The sequence below is a fragment of the Mus pahari genome, chromosome 11 (assembly GCF_900095145.1).
Source record: "Mus pahari chromosome 11, PAHARI_EIJ_v1.1, whole genome shotgun sequence".
NCBI lineage: Eukaryota > Metazoa > Chordata > Mammalia > Rodentia > Muridae > Mus > Mus pahari.
Window position 1 is genome coordinate 36,763,661 of NC_034600.1, and position 9,598 is coordinate 36,773,258.

Below are 9,598 nucleotides of genomic sequence, written 5' to 3' on the forward strand. Positions count from 1 at the left end.
CAGATCTGCCTCCCCCCCCTTTTTTAAAATATTTAGGTAAGATCTTTATTACATTTTTAATCTTTCAATATATTACCATATTCCCTTCTGTGGTTCCACTTTCCATATTTTCTCCAGTACCTAAAAATATACTCAGTAAAGAAGATAAACACAGGGAAGGCTGTCTCCCAGCCTGGAAACATCTGCAATACAATCTTTTTCCCCTCAAGTTTTAGACACATCCTATCTTAAAACATAATAGGAATGCTACAAGCATTACACTTCAGCTACTTCTGCTACATAGGACCAAAATTGGGTGGGTTTCTGAATATGTGCTGATGCTGTTAAGCTTAACACTTTGATGAATTCATTAGAATTATAGATCAAGAAGGTAAGGAAACTGATATCTAGGTAAAGTAACTAAATGTCCAAAGATGAAAACATGACCTCACTAGACTTTGTAAACACTGATATATTTCCCTTTGAATCATCAAAGAACATTTTCAAGCCAATTTATCTGCCAACCTCCTGTATACTTGTCTTACATTTTACACAAAGTACTGTATAATATCTAAAATTCAAAGGTTAAAAGGCATAACTTATATCTCAAATAAGTAAAAAACTGGAATTACTGTTTTTCTTCTCATTGTCTTATTCTCCACATTGTTTCTTTGTTTGTAGTTTATCCTTATGTGGTCCAATGACAGCATATGTGAATCCTCATGGATATTTACATGAGACACTGACTGTGTATAAAGTGTCTAACCTGAATCTGATAGGCCAGCCTTCTACAGTGCACAGCTGGGTTCCCGGGTAATGTGGCTGTTTACTTTTTTTGTTGACTCTTAGTCTTAGACGAAGCTTCAAGACTTTTCACTGTTTCATACGGAGCTCAAAAATTTTTAGGTCTTCTTTATGTAGCTTAGTCGTTCATATTTTTCCATTTGGTAACCACTTTTCTTCCACTGTTCATGCAACTGCTGTAGCAGGGCCCCAATTTCCTTCCCTTAAGAAATGCCCACTTTCTTGATATCATGTCCACTCACAGGGAACGGCGGGACAGACCACTGCTGCATCTCTCTGAGAAGACCATGCTCTCCTTGTTACTTCAGCAGTTCACAAACACGGGCAGTTGCATCTGGTTCCCTAGAATCTATAACAAAGTCTTGATATGGTATCAATGGTTCTGGACTATCTGTTGCTTTAACCAAGTCTTTCCTGTTTTTAACTATAAATAAACCCAGGTTTTTTTCATCTTTTGAAATTTTCAATCTCAAATCCAATTTTGTGACATCATCTTGTACTTTGAATAAAGAAGCCAAAAGAGTCATTGGTTTTGGTGAAAAGCCTTCAACATTTTTACTGACTTTGTTAAATTCTTCTAAATTTGCATTAGCAGGTAAACCTATGTGAGGAGCCACATCAAGATCATAGATCAGGTGGATCAAATGGTTTACATGGTCACCAGTAAGAATTTTCTTCAGTTCTACCCAAATCCTCTCTCCTGATATTCCAGCCAAACCTTTGGCATTTTCTGCAATTGTTTCTAGAGTTTCATGGTCATGGTCACCAGGTCTGTTGACAATTCTGCCATAAAACCTGAAATACCTTAATGGAAGACATGCAGAGGTAGAATTCACAACTGACTGGCAGAAATACGCTGAACGAAGGGATCTCACTATAAATTCTATGTTTCTAGGTTTTGATGGTACACTGTTTGATTACTTTAATGGTTATGCAGATTTAAAAAATAAAAAGGTTCGATTTGTTGGACATGCAAAACAGAGAATTCAGGAAGATTATCTTCGAATTTTAAGCTATTTCAGGTTTTATGGCAGATCTGCCTCCTTGCTGAAGACATAGACCCAAAACGATTCCTGTCCCAGAAGATGTGTCTCCTCTGCAGTTTGCACCCTCACCTGCACAGGCTAGACTCCGAGGGACCCTGAACACAAAATGTCTTTCTCACCTGCTCTGGCAGACAGAGCCCTCCTGGGTGGCTACCTTTCCTCTGGTGGGGAAGGTGCACAGATGTCTGGAGCCTGAAACAGGGTCAGTTCCAGAAGCTAGATTGTTTCTGTCTGTCCCAAAGCTGTGTAGCTTCTGTAGTCCACACTCTCACCAGTGCAGACTGGAGCCTGAGTGAACAGGAGCAAAGATAGCTCCCTTACCAGCTCAGGCAGTGAGAGCGCTCCCGGACGGACACCTCTGCTCTGGCGGGGATGGTGCCTGGATGTCTGGAGCCAGAAATGGGGTCTGTCCCTGAAGCTGTGTCGCTTCTACAGTCTGCCCTTTCCCCAGCAATGACTGGAGCCTGGGCGTAACGAAGCAAAGATGGCTCCCTTACCAGCTCAAACAAAGAATTTTTAAATAAATTTATTTATTATTTACTTTCAGTGATTTATTTTATTCGTATCATTATTTCATCCACCATGGAGTCATGTAAAAATTCCTTAGACACAAAAAGAACAATCAGTGGAAGCATTTAATGCACTCTGCTATAAACCACATGATCATCAGCCTAACTATGGTATTGATTTTGTCCAACAGATGGTGCAACTTTAACCTAAAATCCAAGGCATTAATAGACTGATAATGCAGAATTCTATCTATTGTTTCACACAGAGAACCATGATCTTTGAGAATGCTGTGATTTACCTGAAGGGAAGAGAAGGTTTCCAGAATTCACTTGTCTATCATCTTTAGAAGTACAGTTGAACGAGCCAGATGGAAACAGAGGAGGCAAGACTTGGAGCACTAAGTGTGGTAAAGCAAGGTGACACTTTTTCTTGGGTTCCATGGCTGTGGGCAGATGAATGCAGGAAGTACAAAGATGGCTTCCTAAAGCATGGGAGTTGAGCTCTTTTAGAAAGTTGAACAATTAGAACCATAGCCTAAGAAAAGGGATATTACACTTTCTGAAGTTAGAGCTAATCCATACGCAGGAAAGGGAGACAGTAGTTTGGATCTATAAAATGAAACCAGGTTTTACATGACAGATTTTGGGTCAGTACTCATGGAACTACCTGGAACTATGGGAAGAAGCTTATAAGGAGGCTTCTCATACACACACACACACACACACACACACACACACATACACTAATACATATGAATACACATACACAATTTCTAGAAAATCCTAATCTTCTCTGTATCATTTTGGCCTCATGACACAAGTGACTCAATTCTATTTCTGTGACATAATAGAACTAAACAGTTTCTAACTAAGATTTACTATGATAAAACACCATAACCCAAAAGCAACTTGGAAAGGAAGGGGTTTATTTCAGCATAAAGTTTGTGGTTCACTGTCTAGAAATATCATGTCAGGAACACAAAGCAGAAACCTGCAGCCAGGAACTGAAGCAGAAACCAGAGAAGAATGCTACTCACTGACTTGCTTTTCATGGCTTTCTCAGCCTGCTTTCTTATACAACTCAAGACAACATGGCCAGGGTGGCACCACTCCCCATGGGCTGAATTTCTTCACATCAATCATTAATTAAGAAATTATTGCCGGGCATGGTGGCACACGCCTTTAATCCCAGCACTCGGGAGGCAGAGGCAGGCGGATTTGAGTTCGAGGCCAGCCTGGTCTACAGAGTGAGTTCCAGGACAGCCAAGGCTACACAGAGAAACCCTGTCTCGAAAAAAAAAAAAAAAAAAAAAAAAAAAAACCAAAAAAAAAAAAAAATGTTAAGAAATTATTGCATGGACTTGCCTACAACTAATCTTATGGAGATATTTTCTCAATGTGTTTCCCTCTTCTCAAATATCCCTAACATATGTCAAATGGACAAAAAAAAAGCAAAACTCAAAAATCACATCATATGGTGGTAGATATGAAAACAGAGTTGTAAAACCCATAATTCTCTCTCATTTGTGTGAAAATATAAACTTGTATGGGACTTTGTGAGATGTTAGTGTTCTCAGACATAATGGATGTAAGAGAAACCACAAGAGAGATGCTCTAGACTTCCTGATGGATAAGGATGTTAGTTCCCAAACTGATTAATTGAAAAATTAAAGAGATGTGACCAAATTGGTCTTCTGAGGTAGTAGAGCATTTCATGTCAATTACCTACTTTTTGTTCAATTACCTGTGGTTAGTTGGCTCATTGGCTAGATTGCAATGCTAAGAAAAACTGAAGAGATTGAATTTAGCACTTGGAAAGCTAGTTTGGTGATTATCACAGACTGTAGATTCTCTCTAAACACTGACCAGTAGTTTCACAAAAGAATGGTAGTACCCCCAGAGCTCGTGTCTCTAGCTGAATATGTAGCAGAAGATGGGAAGAGAGGCCCTTGCAAACTTTATATGCCCCAGTACAGGGGAACGCCAGGGCCAAGAAGTGGGAGTGGGTGGGTAGCGGAGCAGGGCAGGGGGAGAGTATAGGGGACTTTTAGAATAGCAAATGAAATGTAAATGAAGAAAATATCTAATAAAAATTTTTTTTAAAAGAATAGTGGTAACAAAAACTTAATACATGAAGAGATCATGGCTGATGAGCACAAAGTTATTACCAATTTGATCTTACAATTATAGCACTATTCTAAAAGAGCAGAATCCAAAATCCAAAAACAGGCACTTTTCCTCTTACAGAGAGCCTTGAAATCCATTCATCAAATCTGACAGTATACCATAGTAAGTACTTTACAATATCATGCATTTAAATCTTAAACCAGCCATATGTGACAAGTATTATCTTCCAATTACATGTGTAGGAGCCATGGTTTAAAGAGATTTTGCAATTTAATTTGATTGCAATTTCAACAATTTTCTAAAAAAAGGTTCTGAGTCGTTAGGATCATACTATCAAAACAAGCTGTTTCATCTACTTAGTATGAATTCTACTCAGTCCAATCAGTAAAGGCATAAATAACCAAGGTCGAGTTTTTATAAAAACTGACTTTCACTCATGTGATTATAAATTAACATTTTGCCTAATGAATATCTCTGGGATTTTTGAGTAGCTTAATCTGAAAGCTCAGAAACCTATCTGCCTATGAAATTTATTGAAGTATAGATTATGTGTTCTGCCTCTGAGTGTAAATCCATGCTATTTTTAAATTGTCTAACATTCGCTGATATACAATCAAGTGCCTAAATCACTAATTTATTCACATCCTTTGACATGGAAACCTGGAAAGACATCACATTAGCCACAGCTTCTAGTGTTTTGCAGAGAAGATGCATTGAAAGCCTTCCTGAATTGCTTCTCAGACTTTTGGCTAAGATCAAGTGTGAAAGCCTTCCTTATTTGAGCTACAGACATTGTAATAAAGTAATACAAAATGTTCTTGGGAAATTTCTCCAGTGAATAGTAAAGTTTGCGCCTTATTAGCATCGCCTTGTAATTTTTTAAGACTAATTAAACTTACATAAATATCATAGAAAACGAGAAACAAAAATCTCTAAACGCATTCCAGAAGTTTCCTTTCTTCTCCTTGCCTGTTACTGCACTAACCTATTTCAGCCCAGGATAACCACTAACTGACCATACTCATCTATGGATAAAGAAAGAAGGGCTGGAGAAGGCCCTCAATGGTATAGCACTTGTCAGGTGCATACAACATTCTGGGTTTGATTCCTAGCATAGTAGAAGAAAAAAAATGATTTAAAGGATAGCAAGGGAGTTAGAGAAATGGCTTAATGGATAAGAGCGCTTGCAGAGGACACAGGTTCAGTTCTCAACACCACAACAGTAGTACACAATCACCTACAACTCCAGTCCCAAGGGGACCCAACATCCTCCTCTGACCTCTGTGGGTTCCTGCATACCTGTGGCGCATGCATGCACATGCACATGCACATACACAGTAGATAGATAGATAGATAGATAGATAGATAGATAGATAGATAGATAGATATTAAAACAAAGCGTGACTTATTTTAGTCTTTGTTGTTCTTCCATACATGGAATTACACAATAGTCATTCATGCCACCATTTTTAGTCTATTCTGTGGTTGAAGAACATTTTGTTATATCGAATATAACCTACTTTACTCGAGAGATACTGGTTGTATATATTAATCACATCAATAAAGCATTTCACAGTACCACTGTGATTTATTTTACTTAAATAACTACATGCAGAGGCACAGAAAATTGACTATCCCAATGAGAAACTGTCAGAGTCCAGAAGAGACTATACAAACATGCTGACTTGATATAATATGGTATCCTGGATGGGATCCTAAGAAAGAAAAGTAGACTCGGAAAACTGAAATACATCTAATTAAAATGGTGCTTATTTAACAACAATGTGTCACTAGTTCATTAACCATGCCATGTAGAATAATGAAAGAAAGAAACTGGATACAAGATGTACAAAAATTCCTATACTACCTTTGCAGCTTTAAAATAAATCAAAAACAATTCTAAAATTAACAGAAATTAAAAAAATTAAAAAAAAAACCACCAAATTATCACTTTGGAAATGAAAGCTAATTAGCAAGGAATCCACCAGGGAAAACAAGACAAGTACAAGAAGACAAAAATAAGAAAAAATTAACAGACAAAAAAAAAAGCCAACAGACATTTTTAAATTATGTAAAGGTAGAAGTGGTAAGCAGACAGCTGGTAAAGGAGTGAAAACAGTGATGCAAGAATGTGATCACACTGTAAGAGGGAAATGGGGTGCTCTCAGTGTCCAGGGGAGAATTGATCCTCAATAGTAAAAATGGAGAAATATACTAAAATACATATTGTCACTAAAGACAGAGTTCTTTGCATATGCAAACCAACAAAGAAAACACTCGAACCATTCATAAAAAGGCAAAACCATGTTGAAATCACATTTCTTCACTGGCACAGGTAACAGACCAGAACATCTAGACAGTACACAGGAGAAAAAAAACAAAGAACAAGTACAATGCAGGGATAGACCACACATGTACAATATAGAGTCAGACCACGCATGGTGAACTTGGCAGAGTCCAGAAATATTATTGACATTAGTCTTTCTAGAGGACAAAGTCTTCTGACTTCACTCAAAAAGAAAAAGAAAACACAAATATATGCATATATGTAGATATAGATGTTATAATATATATATATATATGTGTGTGTATATACATACATGTATATGTGTATATACAAAATATATATTTGGTTTCATTATATATATGTATGTATATATAGATATGTATATATAGATATAGATTTTATAATATATGTATGTGTATATATATACATGTATGTATATGTGTATATACAAAGTATATATTTGGTTTTATTTTATATATATATATCACAAATCAAATATATATATATATATATATATATATATATATATATATATATATATATGATTCTACTTTAAAGGAAAACAGAAAAAAACAGAAAGCAGGCAATAATAGTGGGAAATCTTTTCAATAAAGTATAAAAGAGAAGGAATGTTGTCAGAAAGAACATTCTGGTTCTTGATGTTTAAAAGGAAATGGTTACATTGAACTTATAGATTTCCTATAGATTATTGGGAGTCCCTTCTATCAAGTAAAAATAACTTTAAAACACTATGACTTTTGTAGTGTTCTATTGTTGTTTGGGTTCCATACACCTATCAGTCGTGGGTTTGTGCTTCATTCTTCATTCTGAGACTGATAACCCTGAGTTAAATCATATCAGGACATACTGCTTTATGTCACATATTGATGTTTCTTAGCTTTGTTTTGGTTGGTTGGTTGGCTGGTGGTTTGGTCTGGTTTGGTTTGGTTTGGTTTGGTTTGGTTTGGTTTGGTTTGGTTTGGTTTGGTTTGGTTTACTTGGTGGTTTGGTTTGGTTAGGTTAGGTTAAGTTTGGTTTGGTTTGGTTTGGTTTTTTGAGACAGGGTTTCTCAATGGCGTCCTAGGTGTCTTGGAACTCACTCTGTAGACCAGGCTGTCTTAGCTTATATCTACTTTTCAAATATATTATCATGTATGTTCATAAGCCAAATTCGTCTACAACTTTTCTTTTTAAAAACTGTGCTTATCTTTTTGTGCTAAAGTTTTTTTTAGCACAATAAAATATTGGGAAATGTTGGGAAACATTCTCTGATCATAATATTTTCTTTATTTACATTAGAAATGTTATCCTCTTTCTTTTTTTCCCCTCTGAAAAAATCACTATCCCATCCCTACTCCACCTATTCTCCAACCCACCCACTCCCACTTCCTTGTCCTAGCATTCCCCTACACTGGGGCATCAAGCTATCACAGGAAAAAGGACCTCCCCTCCCATTAATGTCTGACAGGCTATCCTCTGCTACATATGTGGCTGGAGCCATGGGTCCCTCAATGTGTACTCTTTGGTTGGTTGTTTAGTCCCTGGGAGCTCTGGGGGTACTGGTTGGTTCCTCCTATGAGGCTGCAAACCCCCTCAGCTCCTTGGGTCCTTTCTCTAGCTCCTTCATTGAGGACCCTGTGCTCAGTACAATCGATGGCTGAGAGCATCCACATCTGTATTTGTCAGGCACTGGCAGAGACTCTCAGAAAACAACTATATCAGGTTTCTGTCAGAAAGCACTTGCTGCCATCCACAATAGTGTCTGAGTTTGGTGACCTTATATGGGATGGATCCCTAGGCGGGGCAGTCTCTGGATGATCTTTCCAGATCTGGATGATCTTTTCAGTCTCTACTCCACACTTAGTTTCTGTAACTCTTCCTATGGGTGCTTTGTTCCCACTTCTAAGAAGGATCAAAGTATCCACACTTTGCTCTTCCTTCTTCTTGAGCTTCATGTGGTCTGTGAATTGTATCCTAAGTATTCTGAGCTTCTGGGTTACTATCCACTTATCAATAAGAGCATAACATGTGTGTTCTTTTGTGATTGGATTACCTCACTCAGGATGATATTTTCTCATTCCATCCATTTGCCTAGGAATTCCATGAATTCCTTATTTTTAATAGCTGAGTATTAATCCATTGTGTAAATTACCACATTTTCTGTACAGATTCCTCTGTTGAAGAACATCTGGGTTCTTTCCAGCTTCTGGATATTATAAATAAAGTTGCTTTGAACATGGTGGAGCATGTGTCCTTATTACAATTTGGAGCATCTTCTAGGTATATACCCAGGAGTAGTATAGCTGGGTCCTCAGGTAGTACTATGTCCAATTTTCTGAGGAGCAGCCAAACTTGCAATCCCACCAACAGTGGAGGAGTGTTCCTCTTTCTCCACATCCTCGCCAGCATCTCCTGACACTCAAGTTTTTGATCTTAGCCATTCTAACTGGTGTGAGATGGAATTTCAGTGCTGTTTTGATTTGTGTTTCCTGATAAATAAAGATGTTAAACATTTCTTCAGGTGTTTCTTAGCCATTCAGTATTCCTTAGTTGAGAATTCTTTGTTTAGCTCTGTACCCCATTTTTTAATAGTGTTATTTGGTTTTCTGGAGTCTAACTTCTTGGGTTTGTACATATTGGATATTAACCCACTATCTGATGTATGATTGGTAAAGATCTTTTCCCAATATGTTGGTTGCTGTTTTGTCCTAATGACAGCATCTTTTGCCTTACAGAAGATTTACAAGTTAATTTGTATATTAGCATTAGTGTGGGGAGCCGCCCTCACATTCGCCATTACAAGATAGCGCTGATGTCCTGTGCTCTAACAAACAAACAAGGCAGCT

General features: G+C 37.4%; 1 pseudogene; it reads right to left on the reverse strand.

Moving 5' to 3' along the window:
- Positions 1–841: 841 nt before the first annotated feature.
- The window catches only part of LOC110328869, a 37,841-nt pseudogene continuing 29,084 nt past the window's right edge, over positions 842–9,598 (reverse strand).